Source organism: Tamandua tetradactyla, chromosome 6, assembly GCF_023851605.1.
Source record: "Tamandua tetradactyla isolate mTamTet1 chromosome 6, mTamTet1.pri, whole genome shotgun sequence".
NCBI classification, from domain to species: Eukaryota; Metazoa; Chordata; class Mammalia; order Pilosa; family Myrmecophagidae; genus Tamandua; species Tamandua tetradactyla.
The window spans coordinates 69,195,988-69,208,827 of record NC_135332.1 but is presented as its reverse complement, the minus strand read 5'-3'; the positions used below and the strand labels follow the sequence as shown (position 1 = coordinate 69,208,827).

General features: G+C 46.7%; 1 protein-coding gene across 5 annotated transcripts in view; it reads left to right on the top strand.

Annotated features, from left to right (window-relative positions):
• The first annotated feature begins 341 nt into the window (after positions 1–341).
• The window catches only part of CDRT4 (CMT1A duplicated region transcript 4), a 30,021-nt gene continuing 17,522 nt past the window's right edge, over positions 342–12,840 (top strand). For 2 of the 5 annotated variants that reach the window (XM_077166059.1, XM_077166062.1), the window contains exon 1: positions 3,188–3,350. The gene's annotated coding sequence lies outside the window, so the exon portion shown is untranslated. Of the gene's footprint in view, positions 535–3,187; positions 3,351–7,092; positions 7,150–12,840 lie in introns of those variants that run through there. The other 3 variants (XM_077166061.1, XM_077166058.1, XM_077166063.1) reach the window with 3 other exon arrangements.

The window sequence follows — 12,840 nt, the reverse complement described above, 5'->3', positions numbered from 1 at the left end:
CTATTGTCCTGAGCCCACCTTGAAGATGTTTCTATCCCTGGACATTTCAGAGATGAAGAATTTATCCCAGGAACTGGATACAAAGTTTTTATTGGACTATGCTCATTTATTTCTCCGGATAAGGAAATGCCCCTGAATATGAAGTGCCCAGGAAGTGGTTCTGGCCTGCACATAGTAGGTGCTCAATAATCAGTGGCAAGCATTGATTATCATAGCTCCAGGGATATAGGATGGTGTTATCCGAGCAAGCTGGGCTCACTCAGGAGGAAGACCACAGTGATAGAAAATTCAAGGGAGGGAAGCCTGGCAACTGCTGATGTCATAATGCCTCCATTTACCTTAAGTCTGGTCCCTGCACTGTGGGGCCACACAGAAGAGATGACTGGCAGTAGCAACCCAGCAAAGGCTAGAGGAGATAGTGGGATTCAGGATACAGGGGGATCTGTAGATAAGAAATAAGCACCAGTCAGGAGAACTGACCAGGTATCAAAGGGAGGATGAGGAAGCCCAAACGCTTCTCAGGTAAGAAACTAGGTGAGTGAAAAACACTGGGTGTCACTGCAGAGGAAAGTTCAGGCCAGAATAAAAACCTTCCAGCCCACCTCCTGCAACAAGGAGGCCACACTCCTTACAGAATGAGCCTTCTGTAATGAGCCTTGTGTTAAAGGGTTCCTGGAGTCCCTAAAATTCCTTTAGGTTTGGGTGTACAGTGCCTGGGATGCTCATGTTTATTTCAAACGTTCAGTTTGTCTGGAGAGAGCTGGGGTCTGGGTATTTCTTTTTAAATAGCCAGATGTTTCTTGTGATATCAGCGTTGAGAACCTGGCATCCATGGAGGTGTCTCTGGACTACCAGAGGCCCCCAAATCCACTCCCGCCATCCTGGAGCTCTCCTTCTGCTCTTGTTGAGCTGCAGGGAATCGGAAGGAGAGAAGCAGGAAGCTAAGTTAGGTTAAGAACATTTGTCCAAATTCACTCTGCCCCTTCTTCTCTGGGAGGGGGGTCACTGGCTGGCTCAGGGCCCCAGAGCTGGTTTCAGCACAGCTAGGCCTCTGGTTCCCAAGTTCAAACTCTCCCCTGAGGTCCCTGACAAGCTTTTCCCTCTGGCCGTCTCCCTCTCCCTCTGTCCCTACCTGCCTTTATTTCAAGAGTGTCTTCTGGATGTGTGCAACTGGGGGCAGTGCAGGAAAGGGAGGAGGTTTCCTACACAATTTTATAACCTCCAGGCCCTGTAAAACCTGAATCTGCCCCTGGACATAGCAATTCTCAAATCCTTTTTGTCTTCTTGGTGCCTCCGGCCTTAGGGAGGCCTCCCTCTAAGGGGTGACCCTGGGGCTCTGATGTGCTCTATTTAAGCAAGAGCCTCTGGGCTGCCGTACTGGAGTGGGTTAGTGTGTGTAGGTGTACGTGTGTGTCGTTGTGTGTGTGTTTGTGGATATGTCTGGATGTGTATCTGTACGTGAATGGGTGTGCATCTGTGTGGGTGTGTCTCTGTATGTGCATGTGCCTGTGTGTCCCCGGGTGGGTTTGCAGCCCCCCACAGGCAGCCTGCCTTCTGCTGGCCCCTGCCGAGTGCCCTCTGGCCGAGGCGGGAAGGTGGAAGCCGGATGGCAGGACCTTGGGGAGTAAGGGAAAGAATGGCAGCTGGTTAGGCCATCCTCTGAGGAATTTTGGCAAAGAAAATGAGAAAAATGGAAGTGAGGGAAGTTTGGGGTCAAGGGAAGAATGTAACAGAGGGAAAACTTGGAAATGTTTGAAAGCAGAGAGGCAGGAGGCAGTGCAAGGGCAGCTGGACATGGTGGTGTGGAGAGCAGGGAGTGAAGTGGCCTGGAGAGGCCCAAGGAGGAGGGTGGGACCAGAGCACAGGGACGAGCCCAGAAAAACTGGCTGGGAGCAGCAGCCACTCACGTTCCGTCCCAGGACTTGCTACCCAGCCTTTCCATCTCCCATACCCCAGCATCTAGTCCTGTCAGCTTCAGGGACGTGCACCTCCCAACCAAGGAGAAGGATGGAAGAAGTGTGATCTGAAGACACAGCACACCCTGAAACGTGTGGCTCAGGACTGAGAGCAGATTCATTCACTCAGGTGACTTTGCCAGGGGCCTCCTCAGGGCCAGGTCTGGCCTGGTGCTTGGGATACAGGAATGAGTGAGACATCAGGGTCTGCTTGAAGGATAGATGCATGAGTCTCTCCAGCCTGAAGGCTTGCCTGGGTCAAGGGTCTTCACCCCCAAAGAGGGGTCTTGTGCCTGCCCAAGGCCACAAAGTTGATAAATGCCTGGACTCTCATACCAAGTTCAAGCTCCTGTATGATCCTTGACCCCACCGGAGCCCCACCTCAGCTGCCTCCTCAACCTTCCTGCATTACTTTGCTTACTTCTCTCCTGTGACTTGGACCCCCACCTTGTACAAGCCCCAGTCAGCTCCTTCACCCCAGCTCAGACTTGGACACGAGCTGCCCATCCCCGGCCAGACCTTCCCCCATTTCTTCCCCAAGACCCCATGGAGCTTCTCCAGCCCCAGTTTCTCTCATGCCGCCCACATCTCTGTGTGACAGAACATTTAGATGGAAGGGCAGAAAGGTGGACCAAGAGGAGAGTGTTGAGAAGGAGGTATTCTAAGGCGGAATCAACCAACGTCATGTCAGAGAGCCTCTGGTGAAATGGAGCAGGCAGAGGGAGAAGTGGGGAATAGAACCCTTCACTCGCGGAGGGTGGAAGGCAACGAGAAACGAAGTGAAGCCTCACCACGTTAGTGTATGCCAGCGGAAACGAGACACCAAGAATTTGTAGCAGGTCAGGCCCACTGCCTAGGAGATGTTCAGCCTGCTTTGATTTTCAGTTTCCATTGTTTATTTCTACAACAAATGCTTATTTTACCATTGTAATTCGTAAAGTTATTGGGAGCATGTGAAAGAATGATTTTGTTCAGGTTTTAGAAACTCACTTGAGGACCTTGGAGACTCAGGCCAGTTTGCTCATTGTGGCCTAAAAGTCCCTGGCTGATGGCCAGGTCCTTCTTTTTTGATAGATCCCAGCTGCTGGCGGTACATAGCCCGACTTTACATTCTTCTCTATTCAGGCCCGATGGCCCATGATTTCTATGACATCCACCAAGACCCCAGCCCTTCCCCCAACCCTTCCCCCAACCCCATTGTCCCACTGTTGTGTCACCAGGACTGGTCTGTCCTCTACTCCAGTGCTAAAGAGACTCACACAGAGGAGGTGCTAAGGTAGTTCAGTGGCAGACTTCTCACCTGACTTACCAAAAGTGGACACCTGGTGACCACACCCAGGTCAAGAAATGGAGCACGCCTAGCCTTCCGTCCTTAACCCCTAGTCTAGTCCCGAGGTAAGGATGCTCCTGATTTTAGGGCGATCGTGCCCTGGCTTTACACTGAGGAAATACACTCTTAAACACTGTATTTCACTTATTTTTTTGAATTTTACGTAAATGGATGTGTACAATACATAATCTTTTGTGCCCGACTAGATATTGTTCGTGAGATTCATTCATGTGGTTGAACTTGTGTATTGCTTATACATTTTCATTGCCACATTGCCTTCCATTGAATGATTATATCACTTTAACCATTTTACTAGGGATGAACATTTGAATTATTGCTGGGTTTTTGACTATGATAAATTATACACTTATATTTGGGGGATTTCTTTTTTTACTCCTTCTACTACAGTTAGGACATTTGTGGCAGATAGTATTTTCCAGATTCCACATTCCATGGTGCCCTTACTACCTGACATTGACATACCTCCAGTGAGAGATGGGTCTGTGTACCCTCCCCTGAACTTGGGTGAACCTTTTTAACTATCTCCACCAACAGAATCTGTGAGGTCAGTAACGTGTTTCCGGCTTTTGCTCTGGATGTTTGCCTTTGGAACCAAGTCACCACACTGCAAGGTAGTTCAGGTCACATGGAGAAGCTACGTGCGGGTGTTCTAGCCCGTGTGTTCCCACCTGACGTGTTTCTGAACCTGGGAATGGAACTGCTAAGTCAAAGGGTTTGCATGAGTTTGACGTCACTGGATAATGTCAAACTGTTTTCAGTGTATTTTCCCAGGGGCTGTGTGTGTGTTTTCATTGCTTCCCAACTTCACCACACTTGTTTTGGTCAACTTTTTAAAATTTGGCCATTCTAATGGGTGGTTATAGTTCATTGTGGTTTTAATGAGAATTTCCCAGAGGTTGAGTACATTTTCATTTGTTAATTTAGCCACTTTGATATCATCTTTTGTGATGTTTATTCAAGCCTCTTGAGCACTTTTCTTTTTTTCTTGTTTTTTTTTTGTGAAAAGTTACTTTTCTTATTGATTGTAGCAGTATTTTATATGTTCTGTATATGAGCCTTTTTTGGTTCTATGGAGTAAAAATTCTCCCACGCTGAGGTTTGCCTTTTCATTCTCTTAACTGTATCTTTTGATAAGCAGAAATTAATGGATATCTTTTCCTACTCTGGAGGCATGAAGACATTTTCCTATGTTATCTTCTAGATGCTTTATTGTTTTACCTTGAGCATTTAGAAACACTCCTGCCTGGAATTCATTTTTGTGTATGTGGGAGCAGATGGGTCAAACAATCATTTAACATGTGGATGTCCAACTGAGCTAGTACCATTTATTGAAAATACTGTCCTTTGTCCCATGCTCTGCAGTGCCATGGAAGAGTCTTTTCTGGGTTTTCTATCCCAAGTCTATTTGTTGTCGTGCAAACACTATTCTGTCACAATTACTATGGCTTTCACAATAAGGTTTGAAATCCAGTATAACATGTTCTTCAAATTTGTATGTCTTCAAGATGTCCTCTTTATTCTTAGCCCTTTCTGTGGCCACATAAACTTTAAAACCACCTTGTCTGTTTGTACAAACAAATTCTGTTGGGATTTTTATCGGGAATACCTTGAATCTGCAGACCAGTTCTAAGAGAATTGGCACCTTTACAGTGGACCTAGGGTGTATCCTCCTATTTAGTTCGATCTTTAAATTTTTTTCTCAGTAATATTTATAGTTTTCTGCAAGAGGACTTACACATATTTCCTTACCTTGACCCCTAGTTTATTTACTAGTCCTAGGTATAGTAAATGCTACCTTTACAGAAATTTCATTTTCTGTTTCTTACCAATATTTGGAAATACGAATAATTTTGGTATGCGGGCCTTGCATCCAGCAACCTTGCTAAATCCTTTAGTCCTAATAGTTAGCTTGTGGATTCTTTTGGATTGTGACATATACTGTCAGAGCCCGGGAGCAGAGAGCTGGTTTTAGAATTAGGACTGAGTGGGTTTTGAATTCGGATCTCACCACTTCCTAAGTGTGTGACTTTGATGAAGCTGCTTGATGTTTCTGAGGCTCATTTCCTCATAATACCATAATTATACCTCAGAATAACCTCATACCTCATAATACCATGCCTCATAATAACCTCATAATTCCTTACCATAAGGTAAGGAATACATGTCATAAAGCACTGAAACACCTTGAGGCAATGATGGTGCAAGCAAACACTCCGTTTATGGTTTATCATTATATTTTTGTCCTTGCTTTCTCCCTTTCCGTTAATCCCACGGCCCTCCTAAGCCCCTCTTTAGGGCAAGGTCAGTGGACACATGTGGCCCTTGCGTGCTTGTTGTTCCTGTGACTCCGATATCTCCGTTTCCTTGGCAGGCATCCTCTCCTGGTTTCCTGAGATGACACTCCCCTCGTTCTCGCTCCTCTTGCCTGGTGGCTCCTGCCCGGCCCCCTCTTGGCTCCTCTTCCTCACTTCCCACTGCCCTGGGTTATCCCTCCCGGAGGGCAGGGGCGAGCCCCTCTTGCTCGCTGGCTCGGCAGGGGCAGGGGGTGTCCAGTCAGCGGGACCATGTCGACACAGCTGGCCAGGTCCCTCGGGTCCGAGGAGGGCTGAACACCACGTCCGTCGGTCAGGGAGAGAACGTCCGTCCCGCTGAACACGTAGTGGTTTGTTTCTTAGACCTCATCAGGATGACCCAGTTGCCGCTGCTCTGCGGAACCCCCATCTGACTCTATCCAGGCTCCCAGCCCGCTCTGGAATCTCTCCGCATTCTTATCTTTGCACAATCCCTGACTTGCAGTCTCCTCCTACACTCTGAGCCTCTAAATCCTCCCTTGTAACGATGCTGTCCAGCCTGCCCTGCCTCCCGGGGTCTTGCCCTAAATCACCTCTCCCCGTCCCGGGCCTCCTGGGCAAATACCCCCATCCTCCCTGTGACTGGAAGGAGCCTTTCCCTTTTTGTCGCCAGCTGAGGCGAGTGACATCACTCCAACCAAGCGAACGACTTATGCGCATCGTCCTTGCCTCTTCATGGGTGGAAGTTTTGGCAGAGTAGCAAAGGGACACACATGACTGAATCCCACAGATGACTCTGGAATCCCCGAGATAGTCCCTGGGCAAAGCGAATCCTTTCCTCTCCACTCTCCAGGCCGAGGGCAAGGGGTGGAGATCCTGGCTCATGCATCTTTCAAAAGATGGACTCAGTTAAGTCTCTGTCCCAGGAAAATGACTTTTGGTCCCCAAATCCCTTCCAGCACCCACATCTCTTAACTGAAAGCACCCTGGCCAAGCACACACAGCTTTCTTTCTTCCTCTAGGGAAAGTGGCTCTGTTTCAAAGCCTGCTGGGACACGAAGGAAATGGAAAATCCCACAGCAGCCTGAGCCCCTCTCGGTTTTGCAAAGGGAGGAGGGGTTCGCTTCCCTCATCTTTCACAAGTTCAGGGGCGGTGCACATGGGCTGTGTCCCATGGGGGGAGGCAGTGAGCGCTCTCACCGGAGGCTGCTGACAGCACTGCCCGTGTTTCCCCGGTCAAGGGACGCCCTGAGTGCCGCCCTCTTGAGCATGCCCAGGTCTTAGCCTGAAAGCAGTTTGGAACCCCCTCCCTGCCCTCCTGCTCTGCAGCCCCAAAACTGAGCGGAGGCTTTTCTGAGAAGCTGCTGAGCTCAGACCCTGCTGGCTCTACATTCCTGGATGATGAGCGAGGGATTCCAGTGTTTACTTTGAACAATGTTTTCCTGTGTCTGAATCGACTGGGTGTTAAATTCTTCCAGATTTCTGGCTCCACGTTGCAACTGCAACAGAACAGAACCAGGCTTATGGCAGTTGGCAAGGGAGTGAGAGCAGGGTAAGTCCGGGTACCTTCTGCGTGGACAATTTCTATGCGGCTGATGGAAAGATGGTTGCCCTGGCTCCGTGGGCTCTGTGCCCAGGAGGGGTTTGTCGTGGTCAAAACTCACAGAGCTCTGTGCTTGTGCCTTTTGCATTTCCCACCATAGAGGGCAAAAGTTAGCTTTCCTCTTTTTCCAACGCGTCAGAGAATGAGAACAAGCTGAGATGCGAAGGTCAGGGCTTGCAGTGTTTTCTCGGTTAGTGTAAACCCAGAGGTCTGGCTCATAAGGAATTCATTTGGTGGGATATTGGGAAACTTCAGTGCATTCCAGGACTGGAGCCTTTTGTTCAGGGAACATTTGGAGATGTGTGGGGGGTCAGGGCTGGAAGAGAGACCACAGGGTGTTAGACCCAAAGCCTTACTGTTCACAGAGGAGGAAACTGAGGCACACGGAGACATAGCAACACGAGAGCTGGCCTGTTGGAGCTGGGAGGACACAACTCCCACACAGCCACTTAGATCGCTCAGACTTGGGCAGGTCAGTGATTCTCATAACCTGTAACTCTTGCCATTGTGATGAGGGAGATGACCACATGACCTTCCAGGGCTGTGGGACCATTTAGTAAGTGTTGACACTTCAGTGGCTTTAAAGATACAGAGAACTTCAGGGAAGTTCAACCGATCAATTCAGAGATAAAGGAGCCCCTCACTTCCATCATACACAACCAGCAGTTTTTTTTTCCACTCTTGGGTTCTGGGATGATGACCAAATGATGTAGGGAAAACTCTCATGTCACACAGCATGATGATGTCCTCTCTGCAGTGTTTGGTGGAAGTTCAAATCAGAACAGCCCAAATCCAAGGATGACATGGTGCTGATGGTAGCCTTTGAATTCACACCATTCTGGACCCTGGGCTGAAAGCTCCTGGATATTTGTCCCCGTACCCCTTTCATGGTGTGAGTGTGTGGCTGAGCAGGGAGGAAAGGTTGGTGGCAATTCTTCTGGCCCCAGTGACACGTAAAGTCCAAACAGTGTCTAGGTAGTGGGTTGGATCAAATATTTCCATGACAAGACCTGGCATTTTGTTTTGGTCAATTTTGCAAAGCCATTTTGATGCCAAGCATATTTTTTACTTGGTCTTAGAAAGAAGTCACTAAAATTTCAGCTATCTCTACCTCTCAAGTAATATACAAGGCAAACACCCCAACCTCACCCCTGAATGTCCCCAAATTCTTCATCTTTCCCTACTTCCAACCCTAAGCCCTCTAGCCATATCAGTAGGTTCCCTGCATCAAAATGGTCTTGCCCAAATTGGCTTTTGTTAGGACTATTTCATTTCTAGGGTATTTAATAGTGGAGTGGAAGAACGAATTGTGCAGGGAAGTTGCTTCTGCTGTTGGCAGAGGAGGAACACTTTTATGTCTCAGTTTCATGAGTGTGATTTTCCTTATAAGGTCTGGTAAGGTCCTTGTATTACTTATCTCTTGCTGTATAACAAGTTATCCCCAAAGCTTAGTAGCTTCAAGCAACAAACATTTATTAGCTCACAGTTTCAGTGGGTGAGGAATCTGTTCACAGTGTGCCCCTGTCTCAGAGTCTTTCCATGGGGTGGCCATCAGGGTGTTGGCTGGTGCTGCACTCTCATCTGAAGGCTAATTGGGGAGGGGTCACTTCTAAACTCACCTCTGTAGTTTGGCAAGATGAGGTTTCTCAAAGGCTGGCAAACTGAAGTGCTCACTTCCTGGATGACTGTTGGTTGGAAACTTCCCTCAGTTCCTTGCTACATGGTCCTCTCCATGGTGTGGCTCATAGTATGGGAGCTGGCTACCCTCAAAATGAATGAGAGAGAGAGTGTGTGAATCAAAGGTAGAAACCAAAGTTTTTTGTAACCTAATTTCAGAAATGACATCCATCATTTCTACCATATTCTATTTGTTAGAAGGGAGTTCCTAGGTCCAGCCCATACTCAAGGAGAAAAGACTTCTCAAGGACGAGAATACCAGGAGGGGGGTCATCAGAACCCTCCTAGAGGCTCCCCACCACTGGCCTCATAGGCCCAATTGTTCCCGAGTCTTTGTCCAGCCCATGGGTCCTCCCACCCCAGAAGTCTGAGTCAGCCAGTGGCTGTGACAGACAAAAGGAAGTGAGTTCTACATTCAGCTTTACTTCTGTTGGGAGGTGGTTGCCTTCATTGACATAGCATTCCCAAGACTTCCCAGGGATGGATAGCTCTGAGATTTTCAATTGGTTACACTGAACTTCCACTCTCCCATCCCATTCCATCTCCACTCCAAATGAAAGCAAAGGAGCCTAAGACAGCAGCTGCACCAGCTATCACTCTCTGTGGTCTGTGTTCCTCCAGGCCACGGACTTACTATAAACCAGACGATGACATTTATATCCTGTTAGTTTATGGCTCTTGGTTTTCATCACAAAAGCAGACTGTCACACTTTATGGTTCATGAAATACTGTTTTCTACATTCATTGGGTCATCATAACATCCCATGAGGTAGGATGGTTTCCATTTTGGATACAAAGAAACTGAGGTTCAGATGGAAAAAAGTAGCTCACTCAAGACTAGACATAGAGGCAAAGCTGGGTTTCAAAACCAGTTCCCCTGACTCCAAATTCTGTGCTCCACCCTGCTTCCCCTTTAACTGTTGTTTGCATACCTAAGTCTCAAGATGATTCACAGTAGGAATCTGGCGAGACTTCTTGGCCCAATTTTGCTCATTAAGTCATTTTAGACCAGGGCTGCTGTGATCTGAGAAGAGAAACAGAACTCAGCTGGGACAATGCATGTCAAAGCTGGAGAGCACAGCAGATGCAGCTGGTGGCTTTGGGGAATCGTGCAGGGCTCTGTGTGTGTGTGTGAGTGTGTTAGTGTATGAGTGTATGTGCAAGAGTGTCTTCTAGTGTGAGTGTGGGTGAGATGCTTGTGTGCTAGCTTTGGACAGTTACACAGGTGTGTGTGTGTGCGTGCATACAAGTGTGTTTGTGTGCTAGTTTTGGAGAGTTGCATGGGGTGCATGTGTATACACAAATATGGATGTGAGTAGACACAGATGCCTTAGACCTGTGGTGTCAGTGCATCCTTTAGGTGAGCAGAGGGTACAGGCAGGGCTGTTGTGATCTGAGGAGTGGGGCGGGTGGGGCAGGATGGGATGAAATTGGGGGACAGTGAAGTGTCCCTTGAGTATATCTTCTGACCTTCTTCTGCTTCAGAATCTTGTAGGATCCTCCCTTGATTGACTCATTTTGCGGGGGGCAGGCAGTGGGGTGTCTCATTTTGTTACTAAGTTCCCCAGCCTGACCACAGGGCTGCGTTGCCTTGACGTTGTGGAAGACAGTCCTGGTCTTTCAAATTCGTGATGACAGCAGTCCAGCCATTGGGCTCTGGCCATGCCAAGGCTCTGTTCTTAACGTTTGACCTGAATTATCTCGTTAAATCTTTATGACGATCCAAGTTTTAGTTCCAATATTGCCCCAATTTTACAGATGAGAACACTGAGGCTTAGGGCACTTAAATAGCTTGCTCCAGGATCACACAAATAAGAAGCAGCTGCCTGTTGGGGCTCTTAATTCAATGCTATACTTCAAACAATTCTTCCACCTGCTGCATTGTCATAGGAGGGCCTTTAGCTAATTCATGTATCAGTAACACAAACAGGGCAGCTAGGGGAGAGCAATGCTGCCCGAGGGTGCATCTTAAAGGCCAAGCCTCCTTGGGAAGAGGATTTCCACACAACTCATTCTATGGAGGGCCCATTCCCAGATTATAAAAGTATTTGATGCATCCCTCCACCAGGCCAAGGAAACACATCAAAACCCTTGTTGTTTAATTGTATCACTGACTCAACAAAAACTCCTTTTGTCTAAACTTCAAAATTTCCTGGCATGTTACCCACATAGTTTCTATGTGGATAGCAGTTGTGTTTCATTGTATACTATTTGTTGTGTACTTGAATCTAGAAAAATTCACTCCAAAACTAATAACTGAAGATTTCATCCCCATATCAAGGGACCTCTTTCATGATCTCTGTGGAATGGACAATTACTATTTTCTTGCTTAACCTCAACTGTGTCTATATTGAACTGTCCATTTTCCCCCAAACCATCCACATTAGGCATGTTACATTATATCTTTGTGTTTGCTTCTGCCTGTTTACCTTCCTCGATCTCTGTTTCTTAGAAACTTAGTAAAATAAGCCATGCCAGGGACTTGCATGAACTTCCAGTTGGGGCAGTTGAGGAAGAGAGAAAGTGAGAAAATGGTAAGCAAGTTTGGAGTTAGGTGTGTAAAAAAAAAGCATTCTTATTTTTAAAATTGTGGTAGCATTTCCCATTTTAGCTGTTTTTTCAGTGTACAGTTCAGTGGTGTTAACTGCATGCACAATGCTGTGCTACCATTACCATCATCCATTATCGAGACTTTCCGTGATGCTCAACAGCTACTCTTCAACCATTAAGCAATAACTCCCCCTTCCTCCTTCTCCATCCAGCCCCTGGTAACCTCTAATCTACTTTCTGTCTTTATGAATTTGCTTATTCTAGATATTTCACTCATGTGGGATCCTACAATATCTTTCCTTTGGGGTTGGCTTTTTTCATTCAACATGATGTCTTCAAGGTTTAACCCTGTAGTTTGCATGTTATCAGAACTTCACTCCTTTTGATGGCTGAATAACATTCCATGGTGCATGTATACCACACTATGTTTAGCAATTCATCTGTGATGGACACTTGGGTTGTTTCCACTGATCTTAGGTTTTGAGCATGTTTCATCCTCAAAGTAAACACTATTTGGGCCCAGAGTTGACTGGAATTTAAAGAACTTACTTGTAAGCCTTAAAGAAATGAACAATTTAGGGAAGACAATTTAGGGAAGAGACAGACATGTTCCAACCAACGAATACATAGCAGTATGAATGCTCAGATGTTTGAGGCACACACAGGATCCTTAGCACAGAGGAGGCACAAATAACCCCACCTGGAATCCAATCCAAGCCTCCCAAAAGCTGTACAATTGGAGCAGACCTGGAATCCCTTCCAAGGGCCACAGTGTCTAGATTTACAGTCATTCTGAAAGAACAAAACACATGCATGGGAAAAGGCATTTACATTCATTTGCAATTTATGGAAGACAAATGAGGTGCTGTGTTTGGTGGTAGTGGTGCCTGTCCATGTTTAGTGGGAAATGGAGGGTACAGAACACAATACAGGACCAGGTGGGAAAGGAGAAAAAGTAGAAAAATATTGGAGTTGGCTATTGAAACAATTTCTTTCAATGAAACCTGATTCTGGTACTTTTGTGCTTCCAAGTGCTTGAACAGTTGCTCTTTTCGGAAATCTATGGTGAATCAGGGATATCATAGGCATTTTCTCATTCAGTTGTCACAACAATCCTACAAGTGAAGTGTATTACCCCATTTTACAATTTGGGGAAGCTTGTGATTTGTCCACTTACAAGCAGTAAAGGGTGGTGCTAGGACTGGAATCCAAATCTTTCCATAAGCCTTGTTGTCATGTTTATTAAGGTAGTGTCCCACATCTTGCCATTTATCCTTCCTCAATAATGTCTGGGACCAGGTCATCTAGTCCAGGGTTTCTGTTGGTGTCATATATGAGTGTTTAGCTGCCAGATGTTTGAATTCCCAATGACCTCAGCCTGACACTTAATTTCTTGTAGCAATTGCACTAACA